Below are 15,482 nucleotides of genomic sequence, written 5' to 3' on the forward strand. Positions count from 1 at the left end.
GAAAGAGGGGCAAATATGAAGTCTGTTGGGGATGAGAGAGCTTGGGAAGTGAGTCAGTTGTTGTTCGCTGATGATACAGCGCTGGTGGGTGATTCATGTGAGAAACTGCAGAAGCTGGTGACTGAGTTTGGTAAAGTGTGTGAAAGAAGAAAGTTAAGAGTAAATGTGAATAAGAGCAAGGTTATTAGGTACAGTAGGGTTGAGGGTCAAGTCAATTGGGAGGTGAGTTTGAATGGAAAGAAACTGGAGGAAGTGAAGTGTTTTAAATATCTGGGAGTGGATCTGGCAGCGGATGGAACCATGGAAGCGGAAGTGGATCATAGGGTGGGGGAGGGGGCGAAAATTCTGGGAGCCTTGAAGAATGTGTGGAAGTCCAGAACATTATCTCGGAAAGCAAAAATGGGTATGTTTGAGGGAATAGTGGTTCCAACAATGTTGTATGGTTGCGAGGCGTGGACTATGGATAGAGTTGTGCGCAGGAGGATGGATGTGCTGGAAATGAGATGTTTGAGGACAATGTGTGGTGTGAGGTGGTTTGATCGAGTAAGTAACGTAAGGATGAGAGAGATGTGTGGAAATAAAAAGAGCGTGGTTGAGAGAGCAGAAAAGAGTGTTTTGAAATGGTTTGGGCACATGGAGAGAATGAGTGAGGAAAGATTGACCAAGAGGATATATGTGTCGGAGGTGGAGGGAACGAGGAGAAGAGGGAGACCAAATTGGAGGTGGAAAGATGGAGTGAAAAAGATTTTGTGTGATCGTGGCCTGAACATGCAGGAGGGTGATAGGAGGGCAAAGAATAAAGTGAATTGGAGCGATGTGGTATACCGGGGTTGAGGTGCTGTCAGTGGATTGAATCAAGGCATGTGTATGGGGGTGGGTTGGGCCATTTCTTTCGTCTGTTTCCTTGCGCTACCTCGCAAACGCGGTAGACAGCGACAAAGCAAAAAAAAAAAAAGAATATATATATATATATATATATATATATATATATATATATATATTTATGGATCTGGAGAAGGCATATGATAGAGTTGATAGAGATACTCTGTGGAAGGTATTAAGAATATATGGTGTGGGAGGAAAGTTGTTAGAAGCAGTGAAAAGTTTTTATCGAGGATGTAAGGCATGTGTACGTGTAGGAAGAGAGGAAAGTGATTGGTTCTCAGTGAATGTAGGTTTGCGGCAGGGGTGTATGATGTCTCCATGGTTGTTTAATTTGTTTATGGATGGGGCTGGTAGGGTAGTGAATGCAAGAGTTTTGGAAAGAGGGGCAAGTATAAAGTCTGTTGGGGATGAGAGAGCTTGGGAAGTGAGTCAGTTGTTGTTCGCTGATGATACAGCGCTGGTGGCTGATTCATGTGAGAAACTGCAGAAGCTGGTGACTGAGTTTAGTAAAGTGTGTGAAAGAAGAAAGTTAAGAGTAAATGTAAATAAGAGCAAGGTTATTAGGTACAGTAGGGTTGAGGATCAAGTCAATTGGGAGGTGAGTTTGAATGGAGAAAAACTGGAGGAAGTGAAGTGTTTTAGATATCTGGGAGTGGATCTGGCAGTGGATGGAACCATGGAAGCGGAAGTGGATCATAGGGTGGGGGAGGGGGCGAAAATTCTGGGAGCCTTGAAGAATGTGTGGAAGTCGAGAACATTATCTCGGAAAGCAAAAATGGGTATGTCTGAAGGAATAGTGGTTCCAACAATGTTGTATGGTTGCGAGGCGTGGGCTATGGATAGAGTTGTGCGCAGGAGGATGGATGTGCTGGAAATGAGATGTTTGAGGACAATGTGTGGTGTGAGGTGGTTTGATCGAGTATGTAACATAAGGGTAAGAGAGATGTGTGGAAATAAAAAAAGCGTGGTTGAGAGAGCAAAAGAGGGTGTTTTGAAATGATTCGGGCACATGGAGAGAATGAGTGAGGAAAGATTGACCAAGAGAATATATGTGTCGGAGTTGGAGTGAACGAGGAGAAGAGGGAGACCAAATTGGAGGTGGAAAGTTGGAGTGAAAAAGATTTTGTGTGATCGGGGCCTGAGCATGCAGGAGGGTGAAAGGAGGGCAAGGAATAGAGTGAACTGGAGCGATGTGGTATACCGGGGTTGACGTGCTGTCAGTGGATTGAATGAAGGCATGTGAAGCGTCTGGGGTAAACCATGGAAAGCTGTGTAGGTATGTATATTTTGCGTGTATTGACGTATGTATATACATGTGTATGGGGGTGGGTTGGGCCATTTCTTTCGTCTGTTTCCTTGCGCTACCTCGCAAACGCGGGAGACAGCGACAAAGCAAAAAAAAAAAAAAATATATATATATATATATAAATATTTTTTTTTCTGTTTTGTCGCTGTGTCCCGCGTTTGCGAGGTAGCGCAAGGAAACAGACGAAAGAAATGGCCCAACCCACCCTGATACACATATATATACATACGTACACACACGCAATTATACATACCTACACAGCTTTCCATGGTTTACCCCAGACGCTTCACATGCCCTGATTCAATCCACTGACAGCACGTCAACCCCGGTATACCACATCGATCCAATTCACTGTATTCCTTGCCCTCCTTTCACCCTCCTGCATGTTCAGGCCCCGATCACACAAAATCTTTTTCACTCCATCTTTCCACCTTCAATTTGGTCTCCCACTTCTCTTCGTTCCCTCCACCTCCGACACATATATCCTCTTGGTCAATCTTTCCTCACTCTTTCTCTCCATGTGCCCAAACCATTTCAAAACACTCTCTTCTGCTCTCTCAACAACGCTCTTTTTATTTCCACACATCTCTCTTACCCTTACTTTACTTACTCGATCAAACCACCTCACACAACACATAGTCCTCAAACATCTCATTTCCAGCATATCCATACTCCTGCGCGCGCACAACTCTATCCATAGCCCACGCCTCGCAACCATACAACATTGTTGGAACCACTGTTCCTTCAAACATACCCATTTTGCTTTCCGAGATAATGTTCTCGACTTCCACACATTCTTCAAGGCTCCCAGGATTTTCGCCACTTCCCCCACCCTATGATCCACTTCCGCTTCCATGGTACCATCCGCTGCCAGATCCACTTCCAGATATCTAAAACAATTTACTTCCTCCAGTTTTTCTCCATTCAAACTTACCTCCCAATTGACTTGACCCTCAACCCTACCGTGCCTAATTACCTTAATCTTATTCACATTTACTCTTAACATTTTTTCTTTCACACACTTTACCAAACTCAGTCACCTGCTTCTGCAGTTTCTCACATGAATCAGCCACCAACGCTGTATCATCAGCGAACAACAACTGACTCACTTCTCAAGCTCTCTCATCCCCAACAGACTTAATACTTGCCCCTCTTTCCAAAACTCTTGCACTCACCTCCCTAACACCCCATCCATAAACAAATTAAACAACCATGGAGACATCACACACCCCTGCCGCAAACCTACATTCACTGAGAACCATTCACTTTCCTCTCTTCCTACACGTACACATGCCTTACATATATATATATATATATATATATATATATATATATATATATATATATATATATATATATATATATATATATATATATATATATATATATATATATATATATATATATATATATATATATATATATATATATATATATATATATATATATATATATATATATATATATATATATATATATATATATATATATATATATATATATATATATATATATATATATATATATATATATATATATATATATATATATATATATATATATATATATATATATATATGTATATATATATATATATATATATATATATATATATATATATATATATATATATATATATATATATATATATATATATATATATACATATATATATATATATATATATATATATATATATATATATATATATATATATATATATATATATATATATGTATATATTCATTTATTTATTTATCTATCTATTTATTATTTATTTTGCTTTGTCGCTGTGTCCCGCGTTAGCGAGGTAGCGCAAGGAAACAGACGAAAGAAATGGCAAAACCCACCCACATACACGTGTATATGCATACACGTCCACACACGCAAATATACATACCTATACATTTCAATGTACACATACATATACACACACACACATATACATATATACACATGTACATAATGCGTACTGTCTGCCTTTATTCCCATCGCCACCTCGCCAAACATGCAATAACGACCGCCTCCCCCCTCATATGTGCGATGTAGCGCTAGGAAAAGACAACAAAGGCCCCATTCGTTCACACTTAGTCTCTAGCTGTCATGTAATAATGCATCGAAACCACAGCTCCCTTTCCACAGATCGTTATTGGATTACGTGTTAATTGACAGGCGCGCGAAAGAGAGACTTTTGGATGTTAATGTGCTGAGAGGTGCAACTGGAGGGATGTCTGATCATTATCTTCTGGAGGCTAAGGTGAAGATTTGTATGGGTTTTCAGAAAAGAAGAGTGAATGTTGGGGTGAAGAGGGTGGTGAGAGTAAGTGAGCTTGGGAAGGAGACTTGTGTGAGGAAGTACCAGGAGAGACTGAGTACAGAATGGAAAAAGGTGAGAACAATGGAAGTAAGGGGAGTGGGGGAGGAATGGGATGTATTTAGGGAATCAGTGATGGATTGCACAAAAGATGCTTGTGGCATGAGAAGAGTGGGAGGTGGGTTGATTAGAAAGGATAGTGAGTGGTGGGATGAAGTAAGATTGTTAGTGAAAGAGAAGAGAGAGGCATTTGGACGATTTTTGCAGGGAAAAAATGAAATTGAATGGGAGATGTATAAAAGAAATAGACAGGAGGTCAAGAGAAAAGTGCAAGAGGTGAAAAAGAGGGCGAATGAGAGTTGGGGTGAGAGGGAGTATATATATATATATATATATATATATATATATATATATATATATATATATATATATATATATATATATATATATATATATATATATATATATATATATATATATCCCTGGGGATAGGGGAAAAAGAATACTTCCTACGTATTCCCTGCGTGTCGTAGAAGGCGACTAAAAGGGGACGGAGCGGGGGGGCTGGAAATCCTCCCCCTCTTTTTTTTTTTTTTTTCATTTTCCAAAAGAAGGAACAGAGGGGGCCAGGTGAGGATATTCCATTAAAGGCCCAGTCCTCTGTTCTTAACGCTACCTCGCTATCGCGGGAAATGGCGAATGGTATGAAAATATATATATATATATATATATATATATATATATATATATATATATATATATATATATATATATATATATATATATATATATATGTATATATATATATATATATATTCCAGCGGAGACTGAGTACAGAATGGAAAAAGGTAAGGACAAAGGACGTAGGGTGAGTGGGGTAGGAATGGGATATATTTAGGGAAGCAGCGATGGTTGTCGCAAGGGATGCTCTTGGCATGAGAGGCGTGGGAGGTGGGAAGATTAGAAACGGTAGTGAGTGGTGGGATGAAGAAATAAGATTATTAGTGAAAGAGAAGAGAGACATTTGGACTATTATTGCAGGGAAATATTGCAAATGACTGATCGATGTATAAAAAAAGAAGGAGGGCAAATTAAAGGTGCAAGAGGCGAAAAAGAGAGCAAATGAGAGTTGGGGAGAGATGGTATCATTAAATTTTAGGGAAAATAAAAAGATGTTTTGGAAGGAGTATAAAGTGCGAAATACAAGGGCTAATGGGGAGGTGATAACAAGTAATGGTGATGTGAGAAGGAGATGGAGTGAGTATTTTGAAAGTTTTTTGTAATATGTTTGATGATAGAGTGGCAGATATTGTGTTTTGGTCGAGGTAGTGTGCAAGGTGAGAGGGTTAGGGAGAATGATTTGATAAACAGAGAAGAGGTAGTAAAAGCTTTGCGGAAGATGAAAGCATCCAAGGCAGCCGCTTTGGATGGTATTGATGTGGAATTTATTTAAAAAGAGGAGTGACTGTATTGTTGACTGATTGGTGAGGTTATTTAATGTATGTATGACTCATGGTGAGGTGGTTGAGGATTGGCAGAATGCTTGCATAGTTCCTTTGTACAAAGGCAAAGGGACAAAAGTGAGCGCTCAAATAACAAATGTATATGTTTGTTGAGTATTCCTGGGAATTATATTGGAAGAAATTGATAGACAGGGTGAAGGCATGTACAGAGCATCAGATTTGGAAAGAGCAGTGTGCATTCAAAAGTGGTAGAGGATGTGTGTATCAGGTGTTTGATTTGAAGAATGGATGTGAGAATTACTTAGAAAAGCAAGTGGATTTGTATGTAGTATTTATGGATCTGGAGAAGGCATATGATATAGTTCATAGAGATACTCTGTGGAAGGTATTAAGAAAATATGGTGTGGGAGACAAATTTTTAGAAGCAGTGACAATTTTTTATCGAGCATGTAATGCATATGTGCGTGTAGTAAGAGAGGAAAGTGATTTGTTCTCTGTGAAAGTTGGTTTGCCGCAGGATTGTGATGTCTTCATGGTTGTTTAATTTGTTTATGGATGGGGTTGTTAGAAAGGTGAATACAAGAGTTTTGGAAAGAGAGGAAAGTATGCAGGCTGTTGGGGATGAGAGAGTTTGGGAAGTTAGTCAGTTGTTTGATGATGATAGAGCGCTGGTGGCTGATTCGTGTGACAAACTGAGTTTGGTAAAGTGTGTGAAAGAAGAAAGTTAAGAGTAAATGTGAATAAGAGCAAGGTTATTAGGTACAATAGAGTTGAGGGACTAGTCAATTGGGAGGTAAGTTTGAATGGAAAAAACTTGAAGTGTCTTTTTTTCCATAACTGGGAGTGGATTTGCCATCGGATGAAACCGTGGAATTGGAAGTACATAACAGCGTGGGGAAATCGACAACATTATCATGGAAAGCAATGATGGGTATGTTTGAAGGAAAAATGGTTCAAACAATGTTATTGGTTGCGAGGGGTGGACTATGGATAGAGTTGTGCGGAGGGTGGATGTGCTGGAAATAAGATGTTTGAGGACAATATGTAGTGTGAGCTGGTTTGATCGAGAGAGTAATAATAGGGTATGAGAAATGTGTGTTAATAAAAAGAGTGTGGTTGAGAGCGCAGAAGAGGGTGTTTTGAAATGGTTTGGTCACATGGATAGAATGAGTGAGGAAAGATTGAAAATGAGGATATATGTGTCAGAGGTGGAGGGAACGAGAAGAAATAGGAAACCAAATTGGAGGTGGAAAGATGAAGTGAAAAAGATTTTGAGTCATCGGGGCTTGAACATGCAGGGGGGTAAAAGGAGTGCAAGGAATAGAGTGAATGGGAACGATGTGGTATTCCGGGGTCGACGTGCTGTCACTGGATTGAACCAGGGCATATGAAGTGTCTGTAGTCAACCATGGAAAGTTCTGTGGGGCCTGGATGTGGAAAGGAAGCTGTGGTTTCTGTGCATTAATACATGACAGCTAGAGACTGAGTGTGAACGAATGGGGCTTTTCTTCTCTTTTCCTAGCGCTACCTCGCACATGTGTCGGGGGGGGGGGTTGTTATTTCATATGTGGCGAGGTGGCGATGGGAACGAATACAGGCAGACAGTATGAATTATGTACGTTTGTATACATGTATATGTTAGTGTGTGTATATATATGTATACGTTGAGATGTATAGGTATGTATATTTGCGTGTGTGAACATGTATGTATATACATGTGTATATGGGTGGGTTGGACCATTCTTTCGTCTGTTTCCTTGCGCTACCTCGCTAACGCGGGAGACAGCGACAAAGCAAGATAAAAAAAAATATATATATATATATATATATATATATATATATATATATATATATATATATATATATATATATATATGGCGATACTCCAGTCAATGAAATGATCATAGTAACTATTTTGTGAAAATGAATAATCTTCTAAATAACACAACACATTCTAAACTTAGTAAAAATCCCTTAAAAGCAGTTAATTCTTACTTCAATAAAGAAATGAAGTTGTTGTTGAAAGGTAACATTTCTCTTATCAAAAGTCTGTCATCTTTGTCCCCTTCATTGCCATATATGTATGGACTTATCAAAACACATAAACAGAATTTTACAGCAAAACCTGTAGTGAGTTCAGTCGGCTCCATCACATATAAATTGTCAAAATGGTTAGTTTCTTTATTAAGCCCTTTAGTGGGTATGGTATCAAATTGTAATATAATGAACAATGTAGATTTAGTCAACAAGCTAAACAATATCAATGTTAATTTTGATTTCAAACTAGTTAACTTTGACGTTTCCTCACTTTTCACTAAAGTTCCAGTTGATGACCTTTTAGAATATTTATTTGAAGTCTTGGATGATATTCATTTACCTGTTTCAAAGTCTGATTTCATTGAACTGATGAAATTGTGTATAAAAGAGTGTATATTTTAATTTAATTTGGTATGGCAATGGGTAACCCCCTTTTGCCTGTACTAAGTAATCTTTACATGGAATTTTTTGAAACAAAATTGCTAAAGGATATCTTACCTTCTCATACAATTTGGTTTAGTTATGGAGATGATGTTCTTTGTGTTTGGCCAACAAATGAAAATTTACAAATATTTCTCCCCTTAACAATTTAGTACCTTCCATCAAGTTTACTATAGAAAATGAGAATAATCATATGTAACCATTTTTAGATTGGATGATCCATAGACAAGGAAACAAGTTTAAGTTTAGCATATACAGAAAACCCACCAATGTATGCTCATATATCCATTATTACTCATCTCAACATGATAGAGGAAAATTATCATCATTTCAATCTATGTTCCTTAGGGCATTACGTATTTGCAGTCCATAGTTTATTGATGATGAGTTTGAGAAGATATAATCTATTGGATTTAAGTTAAAGTACCCTAGATCTTTCATTGATAAATCCCTTAAGTTAGCAAAGAAATCATTCTATAGAGTTGAGCCCAAACCTCCCATTGACACCAAGAATCTTTTAGTTTTCCCTTTTAATAATAATTGCACTTTGCTTCTTATGTTGCTTAAATCATTTAATGTAAATGTTGCCTTTAGCAACAATAATACTATAAAGAATATATTAATCAAGATTTCACCAGAAAATTCTCTTGGTTGCATCTATAAAGTGCCTTGTGGAAACTGTGATAAATTTTATGTTTGTCAGACTGGCAAGGATCTTTTTGTTAGACTTAAGCAACATAAATATAGTATAAGAACGGGACAAGAATGAAATGCCTCGTTTAATTTTAAAAACTATGATCATTGTATTGACTGGAGTAACGCCATGTCAGTAATTAACTCTAACTCTATTACCAAGAGAAGTATCATTGAATCTTCTATTATTAAATACACAAAGAATTATAATCTTAATATTAGTAATGGTCTATACAAATTAGATAACTTTATTGTTGATAGGATTTGTAAAATGATAAGTTTATGAACGCTCGTTGTATGTTTTGGACAATCACATGTTTACCAAATGGCGTCCTAGCTTCGTCTCTTCGATGTATGTCAACTGACTGTTATATTTCTCTCTTGCATCTCCCCTGATGATGTAATTATTATACGAAAGTGCACTTGGGAACATTTCGTGTTTCATTTTCCCTGTGGACTCATAGGAATATCTTGATCCCGCGCAAAATTGTGATCCTTTCCTAAATATATATATATATATATATATATATATATATATATATATATATATATATATATATATATATATATATATATATGTATATTTGCGTATGTGGACGTATGTATATACATGTGTATGGGGGGGGTTGGGCCATTTCTTTCGTCTGTTTCCTTGCGCTACCTCGCAAACGCGGGAGACAGCGACAAAGTATAAAAAAAAAAAGAATATATATATATATATATTTTTTTTTTTTTATTATACTTTGTCTCCAGAAGGAGACTGAGTACAGAATGGAAAAAGGTGAAAAGAACAATGTAAGAGGAGTGGGGTAGGAATGGGATGTAATTAGGGAAGGAGTGATGGCTTGCGCATGGGACACTTGTGGCATGAGAAGCGTGGGAGGTGGGCAGATTAGAAAGGGGAGTGAGTGGTGGTATGAATAAGTAAGATTAGTAGTGAAACAGAAGATAGATGCATTTGGATGATTTTTGCACGGAAATAATGGAAATGGCTGGGACATGTATAAAAGAAAGGGGCAGAATGTGAAGAGAAAGGTGCAAAAGGCGAAAAGGAGGGCAAATGAGATTTGGGGTGAGAGAGTATCATTAGATTTTAGAGAGAATAAAAAGATGTTTTGGAAGGAGGTAAAGAAAGTGCGTAAGACAAGGGAACAAATGGGAACTTCAGTGAAAGGGACTAATGGGGAGGTGATAACAAGTAGTAGTGATGTAGGTAGCAGATGGAGTGAGTATTTTGAAGGTTTGTTGAATGTATTTGATGATAGATTGCAGTTATAATATGTTTTGGTCGAGGTAGTGATCAAAGTGAGAGGGTTAGGGAGAATGATTTGGTGAACAGAATAGAGGTAGTAAAAGCTTTGCCGAAGATGAAAGCTTGCAAAGCAGCGGCTTTGGATGGTATTGCAGTATAAATTATTAAAAAAGGTGGTAAATGTATTATCTTACTGGTTGGTGAGGTTATTTGATATATGTATGACTCATGGTGAGGTGGCTGAGGATTAGCGGAATGCTTGCATAGTGCCTTTGTACAAGGGCAAAGGGGACAAAAGTGAGTGCTCAAATTAGACAGGTATAAGTTTGTTGAGTATTCCTGGGAATTATATGGGCGGGTATTGATTGAGAGGGTGAAGGCATGTACAGAGCATCAGATTGGGGAAGAGCAGTGTGGTTTCAGAAGTGGTAGAGGATGTGTGAATCAGGTGTTTGCTTTGAAGAAATATGTGAGAAATACTTAGAAAAGCAAATGGATTTGTATGTAGTAGATATGGACCTGGAGAAGGTATATGATAGAGTTGATAGAGATGCTCTGTGGAAGGTATTAAAAATATATGGTGTGCGAGGCAAGTTGTTAGAAGCAGTGAAAAGTTTTTATCTAGGATGTAAGGCATGTGTACATGTAGGAAGAGAGGAAATTGATTGATTCTCACTGAATGTAGGTTTGCGACAGGGGTGTGTGATGTCTCCATGGTTGTTTAATTTGTTTATGGATGTGGTTGTTAGGGAGTTGAATACAAGAGTTTTGGAAAGAGGGGCAAGTATGCAGTCTGTTGTGCACGAGAGAGTTTGGGATACATCGCTGCTGGCTGGAGAAACTATAGAAGGTGTTGACTCAGTTTGGTAAAATGTGTGAAACAAGAAAGCTGAGAGTAAATGTATATAAAGGCCAGGATATTAGGTACAGTAGGGTTGATGGACAAGTCAATAGGGAGGGAAATTTCAATGGAGAAAAACTAGAGGAAGTGAAGTGTTTTAGATATCTCGGAGTGGTTTTGGAAGCGGATAAAACCATAGAAGTGGAAGTAAATCATAGGGTTGGTGAGGGCGTGAAACTTCTGGAAGCGTTGAAGAATGTATTGAAGTCGAGAACATTATCTTGGAAAGAAAAAATGGGTATGTTTGAAGGAATTGTAGTGCTAACTATGTTATTACGTAGCGAGGCCGGTGGTATAGAAAGAGTTGTGCGGAGGAGGGTTGATGTGCTGGAAATGAGATGTTTAACGACAATATTGTGGTGTGAGGTGGTTTGATCGAGAAAGTAACAATAGGGTGAGAGAGATGTGTGGTAATAAAAAGAGTGTGGTTGAGAGAGCAGAAGAGGGTGTTTTGAAATTTTTTCACATGGAGAGAATAAATGAGGAAAGATTGACCAAGAGGATATATATGTCAGATATGGAGGGAACGAGGAGAAGTGGGAGACCAAATTAGAGGTGGAAAGATGGACTGAGAAAGATTTTGAGTGATAAGGGCTTGAACACGCTAGAGGGTGAAAGGCGTGGAAGGAGTAGTGATTTGGAACGATGTGGTATACCAGGGTCGACGTGCTGTCAATGGATTGAACCAGGGCATGTGAAGCGTCTGGGGTAAACCATGAAAAAATTTTGTGCGGCCCGGATGTGGAAAGGGAGGTGTTGTTTCGGTGCATTATACATGTTCGATAGAGACTGAGTGTGAACGAATGCTGCCTTTGTTTTATTTTCCTAGCGCTACCTCGCACACATGTGGGGGAGGAGGTTGTTATTTCATATGTGGTTGGATGGCGATAGGAATGAATAAAGGCAGCCAGTATGAATTATATGCATGTGTATACTGTATATGTATACATGTGTGTGTATATATATATGTATACGTTGAGATGTATGGGTATGTATATTTGCGTGTGTGGACGTGTATATATATATACATGAGTATGCAGGTGGTTTGGGATATTCTTTCGTCTGTCTCCTTGCGCTACGATGCTAACGCGGGAGACAGACAAAATAATATAAATAAGTAAATGAATAAATATATCTACATATATATTTATATATATATATATATATATGTATATATATATATATATATATATATATATATATATATATATATATATATATATATATATATATATATATATATATATATATATATATATATATATATATATATATATATATATATATATATATATATATATATATATACATATATTATCTCAGGGGATAGGGGAGAAAGATTACTTCTGACGTATTCTCTGCGTGTCGTAGAAGGCGACTAAAAGAGAGGGATCGGGGGGCTGGAAATCCTCCCCTCTCGATTTTTTTTTTTTTTTTCAATTTTCCAAAAGAGGGAACAGAGAAGGGGGCCAGGTGAGGATATTCCCCCAAAGGCTCAGTCCTCTGTTCTCAACGCTACCTCGCTAAGGCGGGAAATGGCGAATAGTGTGAAAGAAAGATATATATATATATATATATATATATATATATATATATATATATATATATATATATATATATATATATATATATATATATATATATATATATATCTTTCTTTCTTTCATACTATTCGCCATTTCCCGCAATAGCGAGGTAGCGTTAAGAACAGAGGACTGGGCCTTTGAGGGAATATCCTCACCTGGCCCCCTTCGCTGTTCCTTCTTTTGGAAAAAAAGGATATATATATATATATATATATATATATATATATATATATATATATATATATATATATATGTATGTATTCATGTATATATATATATATATATATATATATATATATATATATATATATATATATATATATATATATATATATATATATATATATATATATATATATATATATATATTCATATATATATATATATATATATATATATATATATATATATATATATATATATATATATATATATATATATATATATATATATATATATATATATATATATATATATATATATATATATATATATATATATATATATATATATATATATATGATATCGAGTAAGAAATAATTGGATAAGAGAGATGTGTGGAAATAAAAAGGGTGTGGATGAGATAGCAGAAGAGGGTGCTTTGAAATGGTTTGGTCACATGGAGAAAATGAGTGAGGAAAGATTGACCAAGAGGATATATGTGTCAGAGGTGGAGGGAACGAGGAGAAGTGGAAGACCAAATTGGAGGTGGAGAGATGGAGTGAAAAAGATTTTGAGTGATCGGGGCCTGAACATGCAGGAGGGTGAAAGACGTGCAAAGAATAGAGTGAAATGGAACGATGTGGTATACCGGGGTCGACGTGCTGTCAGTGGATTGAACCAGGGCATATGAAGCGTCTGGGGTAAACCAGGGAAAATTCTGTGGGGCCTGGATGTGGAAAGGGAACTGTGGTATCGGTGCATTATTACATGACAGCTAGACACTGAGTGTGAACGAATGGGGCCTTTGTTGTCTTCCTAGCGCTACCTCACGCACATAAGGGGGGAGGGGTCTGTTATTTCATGTATGGCGGGGTGGCGACGAGAATGAATGAAGGCAGACAATATGAATTATGTAAATGGGTATATATGTAAATATCTGAGTGTGTATATATATATGTATACGTTGAGATGTATAGGTATGTATATTAGCGTGTGGGGACATGTATGTATATACATGTGTATGTTGGTGGGGTGGGCCATTCTTTCGTCTGTTTCCTTGCGCTACCTCGCTAACGCGGGAGAGAGCGACAAAGCAAAATAAATATATATATATATATTCTGTACTCAGTCTCAGGAGAGACTAAGTACAGAATGGAAAGAGGTGACAACAAAGAAGGGAACGGGAATTGGGGAGGAATGGGATATACTTAGGGAAGCAGTGATGGCTTGCGCAAAAGATACTTGTGGCATGAGAAGCGTGGGAGATGGGTTGATTAGAAAGGGTAGTGAGTGGTGGGATGAAGAAGTAAGATTATCAGTGAAAGTGAAGGGAGAGGCATTTGGACGATTTTTTCAGAGAAAAAATGCAAATGAGTGGGAGATGTATAAAAGAAAGAGGCAGGAGGTCAAGAGAAAGGTGCAGGAGGTGAAAAACAAGGCAAATGAGAGTTGGGGTGAGAGAGTATCATTAAATTTTAGGGAGAATAAAAAGATATTATGGAAGGAGGTAAATAAAGTGAGTAAGACAAGGGAGCAAATGGGAACTTCAGTGAAGGGGGCTAATGGGGATGTGATAACAAGTATTGGTGATGTGAAAAGGAGATGGAGTAAGTATTGTGAAGGTTTGTCGAATGTGTTTGATGATAGAGTGGCAGATATAGGGTGTTTTGTTCGAGGTGGTGTGCAAAGTGGGAGGGTTAGGGAAATTGATTTGGTAAACAGAGAAGAGGTACTAAAAGCTTTCCGGAAGATAAAAACCGGCAAGGCAGCAGGTTTGGATGGTATTGCAGTGGAATTTATGAAAAAAGGGAGTGACTGTATTGTTGACTTGTTGGTAAGGTTATTTAATGTATATATGATTCTTGGTGAGGTGCCTGAGGATTGGCGGAATGCGTACATAGTGCCATTGTACAAAGGCAAAGGGCATAAGAGTGAGTGCTCAAACTACAGAGGCATAACTTTGTTGAGTATTTCTAGTAAATTTTATGGGAGGGTATTGATTGAGGGGTTGAAGGTATGTACAGAGCATCAAATTGGGGAAGAGTACTGTGGTTTCAGAAGTGGTAGAGGATGTGTGGATCAGGTGTTTGCTTTGAAGAATGTATGTGAGAAATACTTAGAAAAACAAATGGATTTGTATGTAGCATTTTTGGTTCTAGAGAAGTCATATGATGGACTTGAGAGAGATGCTCTGTGAAGGTATTAAAAATATAAGGTGTGGGAGGCAAGTTGTTACAAGCAGTGAAAAGTTTTTATCGAGGATGTAAGGCATGTGTACGTGTAGGAAGAGGCAGTAGTGATTGGTTCACAGTGAATGTCAGGTTTGCAAGCAGGGGTGTGTGATGTCTCCATGGTTGTTTAATTTGTTTATGGATGTGGTTGTTTGGAGTTGAAGTTTGATACAAGGTTTTTGGGAAAGAGGGGCAAGTATGCAGTCTGTTG

Source organism: Panulirus ornatus, chromosome 2, assembly GCF_036320965.1.
Source record: "Panulirus ornatus isolate Po-2019 chromosome 2, ASM3632096v1, whole genome shotgun sequence".
In the NCBI taxonomy this organism is placed as follows: domain Eukaryota; kingdom Metazoa; phylum Arthropoda; class Malacostraca; order Decapoda; family Palinuridae; genus Panulirus; species Panulirus ornatus.